The sequence below is a fragment of the Rhipicephalus microplus genome, chromosome 10, assembly GCF_043290135.1.
Source record: "Rhipicephalus microplus isolate Deutch F79 chromosome 10, USDA_Rmic, whole genome shotgun sequence".
Taxonomy (NCBI): Eukaryota; Metazoa; Arthropoda; class Arachnida; order Ixodida; family Ixodidae; genus Rhipicephalus; species Rhipicephalus microplus.
In genome coordinates, this window is record NC_134709.1 from 41,348,748 (window position 1) to 41,364,582 (window position 15,835).

Below are 15,835 nucleotides of genomic sequence, written 5' to 3' on the forward strand. Positions count from 1 at the left end.
TATGGACGCAACGTACAAACGATGCTTGACGCTATGCTGCCGTACGATAATAGCGATGCTCTTTCTCCAGAAGCCGAGCAATACACGCAGTACGCCGAAGAGGCTCGTCAACTGGCTCGCGTGAACATCGGTCACCAACAAGACGCAGATGCACGACGTTACAACCTTCGCCGTCGAAACGTCGCATACCACCCGGGTGAACGAGTGTGGGTGTGGACTCCTGTCCGACGACCAGGCTTGTCTGAAAAGCTTCTGAGCCGTTATTTCGGACCATACAAGGTTATCCGACGTGTGAGTGACCTTACATACGAAGTACTTCCGGACGGCACAGTGTCGTCACGTCGACAACATCGGCCCGAAACTGTGCATGTCGTACGACTCAAGCCGTACTACACACAATAGTCTCTGTGCTTGCGAGTTACTTCGCAAACGTGACAGTGATCTCATGTGGTGTTTTTTTTTTTCTTGACTCTTCCACTGGTGCTGTTGTGTTCGCGCATGGTCCAAGTGCTTGTGCGCCCTCTTTGTTTTCCCTGGCACTCACTTTGTCATTCTCTGCGTCAACGCGTGTTCTAATTATGGGTTTTTTTTTCTTCTTCTTTTTATTTAGAAGCATCGAGTCGATGCTTTTTTAAAAGGGGGGACTAATGCCGCATGAATTCGCGTGGTTTTCGTGTGGAAGAGGACGAAGAGGTTGGGATTGAGCCGCTTTTTAATGCCGCATGAATTCGCGTGGTTTTCGTGTGGAAGAGGACGAAGAGGTTGGGTTGGAGCAGTTTTTCTTTTTGTCCTAGCTTGACGAGCAGTTCTGCGGAAGGTTTCCTTGAGTGAGACAAGATTGGTGACAATATTTCGAAAGTTTCGGGTCTGCCGGTACGACCGTGCTCGCGGGTGGATAAATCTACCTCAATGTCACAACGCAGACACTGAGCGAGCGCTCGCGGATAAAAAAAAATGTACACGCTCAAAAATGCGCACGCATGCGCGTAAGTACAGATGTTGATCGAAGTGGAACTGCGAGAACGCACCCAGAAATACGCGCAGAGGCAAGCGTACGCTAGCAAATAGACCCGCCAATAAACAGACCAGTTGCGCGAAATCAAACGGGCCGTCAGCGTATACAATTGTCGTGATGAAAGAGGTAGAAGTAGGGGAGGGTATATTCCTTGTGTGTGTTTATTTCTTGTTTCGTTTATTTTGTGTGTCTGAGAACAATTAAAAGAAATAAAACAAATATAAATATTTTAAACGTACTATTGTTTGTACGCTTTTTTTTTCTTTTGTTGAAATCTCATCAGTGAATACATTCAATAGCTAAGCAGAACAATTTAAACAAATAAAACAAATGTAAATATATTAAACGTACAACTGTTAGTACTCTTTTTTTTCTTTCTTTGAAAACTCATTAGTGAATACACTCAAGAGCTAAGGAGTAGTCGGCACGTGCACTCTAAGCCAAAACGGAGCAACAGGGGTATAGGGGTTGCTCCTTTCAGGGAGCAATTGCATTGCCACTCCCATTACTCTCCTAAAAGGAGTAACTGCAGAGGGAGAAACCGTTGCTCTCCTTTCAGTTCCTCCTTCGGGGGATGAACAGTTACTCCCTCCAGTTCCTCCCTGCAGACCAACAGTCACTCCCACCAGTTGCTCCCTGCCGACCAACCCTTACTCCCACCAGTTGCTCTTCTAAGAGCAACAGTTACTCTTTACCGTTCCTCCCACGTGTTTGCAGTTACTCTCTGAAAACCAACTGCACATGCTTCCAGTTACTCCTTGGGGAAATGAGTATTTATCTCGAGTATGCTTGTCACACGCTTAACACATGGCGAGAGCTCCTTGGAAGAGCACTGCTTGGGTGCTTCTAACACAAAAAGTGGACAATATTGAAAGGAAAATAAATGCTTTATTGTTCTTTTTATGAGGCGACGTGTGACCACACGTAAAAGTAGACTTCGCCACACCACAGCCAGCACTAAACAAACACCATAATACATCAAAGGTTTTCTGCGTCATCCGTGGAAAAACAATCTTGAATTTCTAGCATAGGGCAGTCTGTGTCATCATTGGTGAGAGAAGGGCAACTTCTCCAATTCTGAAGAACTCAAGTTTCGCAGCTGGTGTTTCCATCAGGCTAGCGCAGCAGAATGTCACCGCAGGCATATGTAAAGCATCTCATTGCTGCAAGAAAAAAAATAGAAGTGTGAGGTTAAACATGCCACAATCAATTCATAACAATGAGTCACACACACTGAAGCAGCGCTTACATTCTAGGATGTCTACTGCAAAACGAAATGTGAAAAAAGGAAGGTTCGGCCAAACGTTACTTGGCAAGCCATATAAATGCTGATGTGGTAGACGCTCTTCACATGATGTCTCGGACAGCAATATTCTGGAAGAAAATGTGCAGCACCTCAACAAGGCATATTTGTAGCAGTTAAAGATACCCTTAGGGTCAGTAAACTTGTTTCCTATACACAGCTGAGTTACATTTCTATGAGCCCAGTCACCAATGGGCATTCTAAATGAGGTCATGTGTGTGGCAAATAACACAAACTGTCCGCTCATGTTAAAATACTTATTTAGCTCGTGCACATAGTTGCTCTCGATTCTAGTGTTCTATCATACGCTGCTGCGTCTTGAATTGTGCAATACCTGTAGGCACAAGCCAAGCATGCAAAGCCTGCTTGAAAGCAACCATTTGCAGAGGCTACATGATAATCTTCAGTATATTTCTTTGTACCTGACGCAAACGGCTGGACAAAACTATAGACAAATAAATGTAGACCGTGCTACCTTCAAAAAATGCTTTAAATTTAGAAAACTAGGGTGCATTTGTTCACTCGGTTGACGAGTCACAGCCACGAGATATGTAAACGAAGCAATATATCTTAAGGCATGCACAGATATTCTGATTCTTTGTTTGACAGTGTCACAGATAGCTTGCCAATACATATATATTTGAGAGCAACAAGATGTGAAGCTTTTATTAGTTCAACGTCTTGTTGGTTCACAGCCAAACAGGTTACTGCTTGTTAGACAAATTGGAATAAGCACACCATGGTTTCCAAAAAAAAAAAAAAGCATTATTAGAAGTTAGCTCCCGGTGTGAATGTCTGCCTATTTATTTTGTACTGCCTTCTACATGTGCCACAAAGACATTTGTTGAGGATGTGCTACCAGTCAAGCCAAGATCGCATACTTGGTCAATGTGATGGAAATACAAACATTAGAAACACTGCCACCTCTAGTAAGAGCATAACACTTCAGTATCTTGGACTAGCAAAGAGGTGCACAAGAAAGTTAAGCCCACTCTTGCGGAACTTTGAACGCGAATATTTCAGAGTGGGGGAGGTCAACATGCTGTCGCACTTTTAAACCCACGAAACATCTGCAGAAAACAGGGTAAAGGCAAGTCAAGAAACGCTGTTATGAAGGCCTGCGCATGTACAGCTTTGTGAATCTAGGCCCAAGTGTTATGCTTTGTGCAAGCCAAAATCCATGTAAATAGGGAAAGCATACTTTTAGGAGTACCAGCGTAAACACATCTTGGTAGTTGGCTTTTTAGTACAAACAGCAATCCCTGCAATGAAAACATAAACATTTTCTCCTAACGGTAACAGTGTGAGCACACACACGGGCCAGCGGAGCCATGTCGAATTGTCAGTGCCAGTGTAACCATGTGGCATAATGTGGCCAACACATGCACAGTTTGCCCCTAAAAAGCGATGCTTTCATATACCTAGTACAAGAAGTCTGCACTTACCAAAATTCACTTGCTTTCTGTACTTTAGCATCGTTGGGAGCATCTTTATCTGCAGTATAACCAAATTTGTGTCATATCCCTGAAAAAAAAGTAAAAGAGATGCATCAAATATTGCTTCATTTGGTAGCAGTGAAGTCAGGTTAAGAACAGCCAAGTGGGAATCAGCCGAATTATGTGCATGCGGCAAATCCCAAACGGCGTTATTGAGGTTGTCGAAATTTTCGTCGATTGGTATTAACGTCGATATGTGACTTCAACGGCATGCCAAGTTTTCACAGCGCATAAAGATTTCATGATGCAGAATAATGACAGCGCTAACGAGAACATACAGCATTTATGATTGTCTTTTACAATATTCAGTTTTGCTAAGGTTTTACATCACTAAAGAAATCTGAAAGATTTGGGTCATTTCTCCTCCAATTGTTCTGTCAATATGTAAACTGCTCGCTTGATGGTGCGCTTATAAAATAGTACGTTCAGCGCAGAAGTGAAGCAAGTGACGCAGTGATGTGGGCAGATTTTTTTTTTTTTTAGGCGTGCGGGGAGGGGGGGTGGGGGGTCCGCTTATCTGAATAGGCCGGGCAAGCGAATATGGTCGTCAATTTGGGCTCCCTACGCCCGGCCTAAAAAAATTCTGTGCGCAACCGCCTGGCTATGCCAGTGAAGTGATGCGACAATGATTTGTTCACTTACTGATTTACATACACTTTACATCTCTAAAAAATGCGGCCCAAGGCCCCAACACTCAGCCGTTAACATTACATAAAGCCAATGGTAGAAAAGTGCCAGTATGAATGCAGCTACAACCCCGCCCCAATGTTTTTTCAAGCGAGGTAGTGTTGCGGAAATGAACTTTTAACTGCAAAAGTACACTGGCACTGCAGTGGTGACAGGGGAAGCAAGAGGGTATGCAGGCGGTAATAGAGGTAATTTAGTCCGATACGGCTAGCAATGGATACGGTGAATAAGAGCAAATCATTTCTCTTTCAATAGCGCAACCACTCAACAATGTATTGTAAGAGCATTAAATGTTGCTGGAAATGCCACTCACCTGCACGCTGATGCATGCTCGGTCCTTTGTCCGACGAGCGAACAGGCTTGCAGATAGCTGAAGACGTGTTTACGATGTGTTTGTTCCGCCCAGCAGCAAAATCCACAACTACTTCGCGCTCCATAAAGACGCCGCGCTTTTGTTTTATTTTTCGTAATTTCTTGTTTGTTTGTTTATTTTTCGTAATACACTAACCTTAATCACGAATAAGCAGAAACGCAAATCTGCGGCACACACACACGATCAAAACATAGCTCACAGCTCGCACGTCCATGTGCTCGCCAACCACAGACCATATGAAAATGAGTAAGTAGTGCGAACGCGAACCTAGTTGCGCCGAAAAAAAAAAAAAACGTCGAGCAGTGGCAGCACAGGCGTCAGCGCAATAATTTCAGTGTGTTCTCCTAATACAATTACAAAAAAAAACTGAGGTACACTAAAACTCATAAATAAATATAAAAAGTTGAGTGTAATTTTTATTTAGCGCTAGTCAACATAAACACTGAATAAAAATTACTTTGTAACTTACATCGTTTGCTACACCAGCGCCACTTTTGTCGTGCGGGCGCAGATGGCGAAGATTTGTCATTCTGCCCTCAAACTACACGGTGAAGCGTGCTACTAAGTGTATGGCTGATGAGAAGCGCGTCTGGGTCCGCTTTTTTTTTTTCTCCGATATATCTGGGCGGGGGGGGGGGGGGGGGCTCCTTATGCACGTGTTTCGGTGCTTGATCGACTTTGACGCCCTTACTTCGCGGACGAACGGCGTGTCTAGGCTTTTTTTATCGTTGTTTTGCTCGTGTTTCGGCATTCGGTCCGCTTTGACGCGCCAATTCTCCATTCTGCTGCTGCGTGTGTTAGGTATTTGCCGTACTGTATTCTCAGGCCTTCTGTGTTCAGCCAGCGCTGCTATCTTATTATCTACGGATGCTAAAATAAATCACTGTTTTGGCTTGGTGAAGTTTGGCACACAGAACAAACAATAATCTGGCCCATAAATATCAATGTGGGCGGCATGCATATTTGTGTGCGGTGTCCTGCCGGGGAGTAACCGTTGCGTGACGAGAGCATTTACAGTGGTTCCTCCTTCCGTTGCTCCCTTACAAACTTAAGATGAATACAGTTGCTCCCCCATTCTCGAACAAGTCGGCCATCTTGTTCCGCTTGGTCTTTTCGGAGAGTAACAGTCGGTCTGAAGGAGTAAAAACAGCCGTTGCTCCCATTTTGGCCATTTTTGGCTTAGAGTGGATGACTTGTATGAACACATCTTCTTTTACGTCATATCAATGAAAAACAAACATGACCTGTACCACATCGTTTTTGTCTTGTGTCACCTTTAAAATCTGTTTCTCTTGTTTCTCTTCCGTTGCAGGTAAGCACGGCTGTTCTTTTCCTGAGTGCACGTCAGCGCCTCTTAAAGAAAAACCAACAAATCAGGTAACGTAGTTATTTTAGCAAATACGATATCGATTGCGACGACTACGCATACAATACCCATCTTTTCACCTTCGTCAAAGCTAAGTATTGGTGCCCTGCAAGTGCTAATGTTACCCTTGCCTTTGCAGGTGTTTTTTTTTCTTTATTCCCTCTTTCCTTCATTATTTTCAACAGCTATGTTACCATATGCTTCACCTTTACACTCTTTTGTAACAATCTTCACGGTGGGAACGATGATATCTTACCTATTTCAACAATGGTGTTTCATTCTATACGACCGGCAGTAGGCAGCGTTCGATAAATGTTGGCTGGTATTGGCTACGTTGAGGCTAGTCCCTCCCTGTCAGTGCTTGCTACGCCCTGTTGTCACAGCAGCATTGTCTAAAGAGCCTATAAAGGACGCCGAGGTCAAAAAATTTTTCATACGAAGTAACATTTGCAATTTTGCTAAGTGAACATGGTGCCGGAGGAATTTTGCGAATACGTGCTATATTAAGGGAGTTACGGGGGGTTAGAACATTGATTTCAGCTGGTTGCAAATTTTCCCGCGTCCTTGCCACCGTTCTTCCTCACAGGTGGGGGGGGGGGGGGGGGGAGCGTAGCCCATTGTAGGTATAGGTTTAGACCAATCGACGATGAGCTGCGTGCTGCGTAAGTTTCCCGATCGGCGATATTGCGTCACTGCGTGTGAAAGGAGGATTGGTCGGGCGTTGCAAAGGAGCGCGGTAGTTATTTTTCGAAATGAAGCCACTGCGCATTGCGCAGCGCTGTAATATTCGAAAAACGCAATCGCCGCGGTCTACTCTACGAATTGCCGATCTCCTTGGGGGGGGGGGGGGGGGGTAAAAAAAAAGTTGGAGCCTGTTGACTGGCCCTGTGAAGGTACACCAGAGAGAAAAACATTTTTATCGCATCATTTACTCTTTACGGCAACATTAACACCACGCTTGACGCGATAAGGCGATTGATAAGCGACGAAACGAGCATAAACAAAATGCGTGTCGCGACACCCCAATCGAAGTTGCCGCACCAGTCGTCGTGACGTCAGGGATCTTTATAGAATTGTTCAGTGAACTGGGACCGCGGGAGGAACACACACACACAAGGCAAAGAAGAGGCACACAGCACGAGCTGAACAGTTATGAATTACCAACTATCCCACCTTTTCATTCTATTGCAAGCGGTTTTCACAGCGTTTACTCGGGCCTATTTCGTTCATAATCGGTAAAAATAAAGTACGCTATACTCTTAGGGGCCCAGATTATTTAACACACTAAGCTTTAGGAAAATTTTGGCGTCATCGTGGTCAAATATGAAAAAAATTTTGAATTTCGTTGCGTCACCATTGGAGATTCCCAATGTGGTGAAGTAAACAACGATCAAGTCTTTAGGAGATAATTTATCGGTCTTAACTAACTTACGGCTTCATTTAAGGATCCGTTTAATTCAATGTCAACTTTGTCACACCGTTCCTCTCATCTATAAGCCACCACAAGGAGGCCAACTTTTGATATCCTCCTGCCAATCTATCTATCTATCTATCTATCTATCTATCTATCTATCTATCTATCTATCTATCTATCTATCTATCTATCTATCTATCTATCTATCTGTCTATCTATCTGTCTATCTATCTATCTATTTATTTATCTACCTACCAACTTCTGATATCCTCCTGCTAATCTATCTATCTATCTATCTATCTATCTATCTATCTAATCTATCTACCTACCAACTTCTGATATCCTCCTGCTAATCTATCTATCTATCTATCTATCTATCTATCTATCTATCTATCTATCTATCTATCTATCTATCTATCTATCTATCTATCTATCTATCTACCAGCTTCTGATATCCTTCTGCTAATCTATCTATCTATTTATCTACCTACCAACTTCTGATATCCTCCTGCTAATCTATCTATCTATCTATCTATCTATCTATCTATCTATCTATCTATCTATCTATCAGCCTTGTGTCCTGTGGAAAGCAGGAGTTGCGAACTGAACACTCGCTCGCCTGTATCGCTGTATATGCACTGACCGAGAACCATGGTCAAGAACATAAGAGAAGGGGCCGAATATAGCGCACACAAACACGGTGCGTATCCGTGCATTCGCATAAACAGCAATAGCCGAGGCCAACGCTGTTCGAGGATCCTGGTAATACTCTCGCGCGGGCTCGGCCATTTCGGCATGAAACGTTGGACCACCAGCACGTGCTATAACATCAAGATGTCGTAAAAACGCCCCCCAAGAGTGCCGACACGAAACAATAACAAAAATTGTGCAACCAATTCTTGACCGAAGCAATCGTTGGACGTGTCCGTCTCTGTGCAATGTAGTTTGGAATGAATGACGGAAAATTTGAAAGAAGAAGCGGCGAAAGCCATAGTACCGAGGCTGAACAAGAAAAAACTGACAAAAAAAGATATTTTGCAGTTTTTGCAATTTATGTAGCCAGTACGCCCCGGAAGCAGTAGCGTCTGAAATATTTGGCGGTACAACCAGGGTAAAAAAGCAAATGCCATTTTCGTTTTGTTTTTACGTTTTGGAGATCCGAAATCAAATTGTGGTCTGTTGTGAACGTGACGGAGCGGTGGCTTGCGCTATAAATAGAACGGAGGGTCGTTATCGAAGCGCAACATCGTCCCCAAGCAGCCCGCATCGCCAAAATGAAGAAAACAAAACATAACAAAAGAGCTCGAAGTGAATAATGTAGATGGTGGCGTCCGTTACCACGATGATAACAACCCCCAGTGCGCTTATACCCCGGCTTTCTCGCGTAGAAATAAAACAAAAATATACCGTGGTTTGTCACCGAAGCGAAAGTGACGCCACACTCTGTTGAATGGTAAAGGTCACCCCGTTACGCAAGGCAGCCCGTAAAATAACTCATCCAAGGGCGAGGGCAGAGCAGTGTCGTCATAAAACGCCGCGCTTTTGTTTTATTTTTCGTACTTTCTCGATCTTCCATGATGTCAAGGATTCCACGAGCGATCTCCCGCAATCTCCCGTTCTATTCCTTCAGGCTTCCAGCATACTCGATATTACATCGAGTGCCTACTGACTTTCAATAACCCACCTCGTTACCATAAGCGACGGCATCTGCCGCCTGAGCCAAGAGTCGAATGGTGGTTCATGCCTCCACTAAGCTGTGCTTGTTTTGCTTGGACATCTTTATTCAGTTGCGCGGAGTAGATGTCGAAGTCTTTCCGCGACTCCTCTGCGAGCACTCGGTCAGATATCTACACTGACCACTGCCAAGCACTCGCATCACGGAAACTAATATACGCTGCCTTCGACTAAACGCTTCGCGAATGTATACACTGGAGGCACTGTCAGTGAGTGCGAAAGAGGAAAGCTATTTTACGTCCTTCCCTGCGGTATGCTTATTAAAGAATCACTTTGAATGGACGACGTCACAGTCACGGATGGGGTTCCTTGATGCACTCTTATCGGGCCACCCTGTCTTATCGTCTGTCACCGTGCCATGTGTCGGTAGCCCAGGATGAGACCAATTCAAAACAAATTCTGTTGGCCGATGCAGCGTGAAGGTCTCCAACGTCGTCAGATTGGTCATACTTGCTTTGCCTTTTTTTTTTTTTTTACTGCGCGAAAGGCTCCCTGGCGCGGCTCGCTGAGTCGGGTTTTTTTTGTTGTTGTTGTTGTTGTTGTTGTTGAATTGAAACAATTTAAATTACCGTTTTTTCTGTCTCTTCTTTTTTTTACATTTTATGGCGAAAGCCTTGGATGTCACACGAAACATGAAAAGTTACCGGCAATATTAGAATGAATATTACAAAGAAATTTGGGCATCCTTAAGTGTCGCCTTTAAGAGCGATATCCTGTCCCTTGTGCGTACTTCAAAAACTTAGTGCATGCTGTTTATTGTATGATGTTACACGAGAAGTTTAAACTGTTGATTACTACAATATAATCGATAAAGTTCAAAGTGGCTTGTGTCAGTGAAGCTTTCGCATATGGCTGCAATCGGTGTAACGGGTTGCATACTTTAGAACACGGGCACTCATGCGCGTACAATGTTTTCGAACTTACCGTGGTCTTGAGGAAATACGTACAGTAATGTGTGAGTTTTTTGTAATGGGTGGCCGACTTTACACCGTGAAGTCGTTATGTTAATCACATGTTCTGACGCCCGATGGCTATATACGCATGTTTCACGCAATATTACTGCGATAACACATGTTGTATTTGGAATCCTGTATTATACAGGACGCCCGTGTTTGTAGAGTATGAAAGTTACTTTCCCGGAATTTCCAAACAGACGCGTAGCTAAGTGGTGGTATGCTCTTGCTTTCGACGCAAGTGGCCTGGCTTTGATCCTCACTTGGGCCCGTAAATTTTTATTTATATTATTTGCATCTCTTTCAATTTTTCCGTCGAGGCCAGGATTATGGATTTTCATTCACAGCCAACGACGCCAACGCCGACGCCGGAATATTCGCGAGACGAGCTTTTTGAAGCCAACGCGTTAACATCACGCTTGATATCGACATAACAGGCGACTATTTTTCAAAAGCCGAGGGCGAACGAAGTTTGATTTGAGGAGATAACGAAATTAAGTAGACTACTTTATCGCTGACTGACGGTTCGCCACAAGCTTGTCATTCGGCTTCGCAGGCGACGCGGGCACTCCTTTAAACGGAGTTATATAACAGGGCGAGTTCAAATTACTCCACGGGGAGGGTGGCGCGGAAATTTCAATCAGCTCTCTCCATTCTGACGGCGGGGGGGGGGGGGGGGAGGGCGTCTGCGTGATCTATAGAATAAATTATGGTTGATTCGTGGGTGGTGCCGTATTTTTAAAGCCGATATCGCGTATGCTTTTCCTCTCATTCTTGCAGTGTAATTATCTTTCTTTTTTCTTTTGGTTGACTTCATTATTTTTTAAGGGATCGCGTTTCGTGCTACGATTTTATATAAAATAGCGGAAGTTTCTTCCGAAGATGAATGGCAGTCTTGGCGGGCTGCGTCGGCATAAATATTAAGAACTTTCCCTCTTGAGTTGACGTTACTCTGCACAAATAGCAGCAACAAGAGAAAGGCGGCTTATTAGGAAGAGCAGCGCCGCAATATATTTCGTGTCGCTCGAATTATTTTCGATTTGCGGAAGTTTTTCAGGGTGAACACTGCGGAAATAAGGAAAGTGGCGCGCAAGTCGCTGGAAATTTTTGTTCAACTTTTTATTTATTTTCCCACTGACGTTGTCACGCTGTCAGCGTCGGTGTCAGTGTCAGAACTGAACGGTATTAAAGGGACAGGGAGCGATAGAGGTATACGTTTTATAAAGAATTAAAAACAACTTTCAGATTTTTTAACGGTCCGTGCTAACGCTGGAAAATTGCTTCCTTCCTTTTGTCGCGTCTTCTTTTTTTCTGTTCCTTTTTTATGACCCGTACATTCTGTTTTTGCGTATCCTTTGTATATCTGGTGGCTAGTAAAGGGTGGTAAAGGCTTTCAGACGAACGTGACGACTTGGGATAAGCGACTTTCAGAGGCCTGTATTCCGATTTCTGACTATTTTCGCTCTTCCAAATTGCGCCATAGATTCTGTGACACCGGTGGAGAGATCTAAAAAAAAAGTGGAAGAAAAAAGAACAAAAAAAACTGAATGAAAGACGAGACAGTTATGCGTTAAAAAAAAAGGAATTTATGTACACCACTGCTGTGCGAGGCCTTTTTTTTTTTTATGCCGCTGCGGTCTTCGATCCGATAACGAAGGCATCAAACGTTTGCCCCGAAGAAGATTCGAAAGAGCAACAAAAAATAAGCGGCTAGAAAGTTGACAATTTACTGCTGCGGCAAACGCCTTCAAGGTCGCATTCCCAGCTGGTACGGTGTCTTCGAGAAGGGGATGGATGCAAGCGAGAGATAAAACAAGAGAAGACTAAGAAATGCGATCAAGGAAAGAAAAAAAAGAGGATGAAGTGCCAAGCTCAGACGTACGCGTAGACCATGAAGTTGTCTGCAGTGTAACGGAAATCGCGAGTATCGCTCAGTCGCGTGCAAATGATTGGGCAATAGAGGCGGTGGAGGCTTCAAATTCAATAATAAGACTGCATTGACGCACTGAATTTAATTGTTCGTGGCGCTAAAGCTTGCCTTAATCTCGAAAAATCAAGGTGCTTTAGATGGCGCCTTCATTCGAGTTGACCTTCGACATTCTAGCTCTTTCAATTTCCGTTCTTTTTTTTTTCTTATTTCGCCCTCGTCGAAGTGTGCGTCTTTCACTTCCGGGATTGAATCCACGCCCTCGATCTGAGCACCCGGAAGTTCCCGGGTTCGATACCAGCCACGGCGGTCGCATACCGATGGAGGCGAAATGATTGTTTGATTGGTTGGTTGATTGATTGATTGATTGATTGATTGATTGATTGATTGATTGATTGATTGATTGATTTTGTGGGGTTTAACGTCCCAAAACCACCATATGATTATGAGAGACGCCGTGTAGCGGATGGCTCCCGAAATTTTGACCGCCTGGGGTTTTTTTAACGTGCACCAAAATCTGAGAACACAAACCTTCAACATTTCCGCCTCCATCGGAAATGCAGCCGCCGCAGCCGGGAATCGAACCCGCGCCCTGCGGGTCAGCAGCCGAGTACCTTAGCCACTAGACCACCGCGGCGGGGCGAGGAAAAATGGTAGAGACCCCTGTACTGCGTGATGTTCTGAAGAACATCTGCTAAGACACGTTGCCAGGCTAGTTGGTTGGGGTTCATCATTTGTAAGGGTATAGCGCACCACGACAAGGACACAAGAAGAGAGACGCACACACACACAACGCTAACTTGCAACTATTGTTTTATTGCTACTATTGTGTTAACATGACATGGTCCAGGTTTTATCGGTCCACTATTACTATATATATAGCATGTGTGATCGCAAATAAAACAATAGTTGCAAGTTAGCGCTGTGTGTGTGTGCGTGTCTCTTCTTGTGTCCTTGTCGTGGAGCGCTATACCTTAAAAATGATGAAGAACATCAGATGGTCTAAAGTTCCGGAGCCCTCCACTACGGTGTCTCTCATAATCATATCGTTGTTTTGGGACGCAAAACACCAGATATTGTGGTTATTATCGATCTCAGCAGTGCGAACCCATAGTTTCAGTGTTGCGTCGCATCGGGTCGGACATGTTGTCGGGAAACGCCACGCGTTGTACGAAAACTTGAACTACGTAAAATGACAGCACGAATTGAGTGTGTACAGTTGTGTTCACTCACTTGATTGGCTGCCGGCATTCGCCGTAGTATTTCGTAGTCCCAACATTTAGCAATTTGATTTGAACAAAGACGTTGATTTAAGCGAGTTGGCACATGCTTATAGCTGGGGAAAACGGGACATAAAGGGGACGACGCCGCAGGAACGCAGTACACTGGACGAGCGCTGAATTAACAAGTGACATCTCTATTGCAGCAACCGCTTGTTTTTACAGCACAATAAACCACGCACACCACTTCGATCAATGTAGTTTGCATATGTACATGTGAATTTTGATTGGTGGACCTTTTTTCCCTCACTCTCCTCAACCCTCTACCACAACATACTCCTGTCTGTATATTTTTTCTGCTCTTTTCCATCATATGCATCAGGTTATAGTCGAAGCTGGGTCCTGTGTGCCTGGCTGTCGTGTATTTTGCGATTGTTGCAACTTCCGGTGAAGAAAAAGTTCCGGCACTCACGCGCAGCTCGATTCCTCGAGACATGTCCTGCTTTGCCTGGTTGACCATCAAGTCAAGAATGAGTTTTGTAAGGCACGAAAGCTTTACATTTTCTACCGTAGGCGTTTTCTCTTCATCTCGGGTTTCGGCACCTCTTTGAAGAGACAAACGCTTTCGGTATAGAGAACGTAAAGGCTTTAACGCCGTAAAAAGCGCCTTTTTGACCTGCTGATCAACCAGGCCAAGCAGAACATGTATCGAAGAATGTAGCCGAGCGTGAATGTCGCAATTTCTTCCTCGTCAGAAATTGCAACATCAATTTTTTCTGTTTTTTTTTGTACTGTTTGTGAATTCGCCCAACCAAGTTTTCAAAACGTCTACCAACCTGAAATGGACAATTACGCTGTGGTCACTCGATTCTGCATTGCACTGCATTCTAAAGATTCGATTTTTTGGGCGCCGTAGCATTCAGAAGATGCGACGACCCGTTTAAGCTAATTTTTCTGCACAAAATTTTCAAACTCAGACTGTGTGAAAAGAGGTAAATGCGTGTTTGTCAACGTTACAAATTGTCTTGCTCGGTGTTTTAATGAGATGCATACACGCGTAAATACGCCCACACGAAGCGCAAATGTGCAAACACAATCAGGTTTAACAAACAGACGGACACGCAGGCGAGCGAACAAATAAACAAATATGTGCATCGTTGACGACGCAGATAGGAGTTCAAAATGGATTTTCGCGGATCATTCGCAGTACTGGATGTTTTCGGATTCGGATCGTAGTGCATTCGACTACATAGACTATATGCGGATTCAGCGACACGCCTTTGGCAAGAGGCCGAGAAGATGGTGCTCTGTATGCTCTCTCGCAATAGTGCAATGAGATACCCCCGCGCGCTTTTTTTTTTCTTCAACATTCCGCCGCTGTACTGCACGCAACTAGCAAAATATGAAGGGAACCGTTGCGCTGCGCAAACGAATCTCGAAGAAAACGCACTGCAGGAACAACAACGATAACTTTTGGCGGAAGCTACTTCTCTTTTCTGATTATTTCTCTTTCGCTGTCTCGAACTTTATTTTCACGTATGCGCCGTCCACTGAATCGACTCGCTCCTCAAGATTCTTCTCGAACTTCACTGTCTTGTTTGTTGTATACGAGAACACCGATTTCCATAGCGGTGCTCTTGATTCTGTTATTTTCTTTTTATTTATTTGTTTCTCGCTTCTCTGCAATGCTAGGCTCTGTGAATTCATCGCCGAACGTATACTTTTGTCAAAGATGGCGCAGTACGGGAAACTATAGGGTGTAGTGAAAGCGGGAAAAAAAAAGTTGAAATACTCGGACTCATCTCAATGGTGTGTAACTAGGTTTCGAGTCGAGAATATTGCTCAGCAACAAGAAAGAACAGGGAGCGGCAGAGCCTGATTCGACGACGACGAGAACAACAACAACAACATCGTCGTCATCATCATCATCATCAATAACAACAACAACAGCAACAACAACAACAAGAAGAACAACAACAGCAACGATAAAACTACAAATGAAGCAAATGAAAAAAGCGCGAAAACTGGAAATAAAACGGCGATGTTGGAAGGTGTTCTTTTTTTCTCCAAGGCGCTATAAATCTCTCCAGTTGTGAAGGCGGCGTTCAAAAGGAAGGCACGAAATAGGACGGTCGGGTATAGCTGAGAACTGTAGCGTGTAAAGCAAATGCAGAGCGTAGTGTTTGGGGGCCCGCTAGAGCTGTACCTAAGTTATGGGTACCCTCGATAATAGGGCGTGGGGCACGAATTCACGAGTGCGCCCATTGTAGTGAAAGTAGTTAGGCATTGAAATCGACCTAGATGGTTTGGCTTCTTCTACCGCTGGTGTAGCTTCGTGGTGCCGGAG

General features: G+C 44.2%; 1 protein-coding gene and 1 long non-coding RNA gene across 3 annotated transcripts in view; one reads left to right on the top strand and one right to left on the bottom strand.

The window, feature by feature from the left end:
• The window catches only part of LOC119181124 (ATP-binding cassette sub-family G member 8), a 388,763-nt gene that overhangs the window by 187,288 nt on the left and 185,640 nt on the right, over positions 1 to 15,835 (top strand). The window lies entirely within an intron of this gene.
• On the bottom strand, positions 1,643 to 4,901 carry LOC142774700 (uncharacterized). Its single transcript, XR_012886513.1, has 3 exons — positions 4,815 to 4,901; positions 3,764 to 3,842; positions 1,643 to 2,389 (listed from the first exon to the last, which is right to left on the bottom strand). It is a non-coding gene; the product is annotated as an uncharacterized LOC142774700 (long non-coding RNA).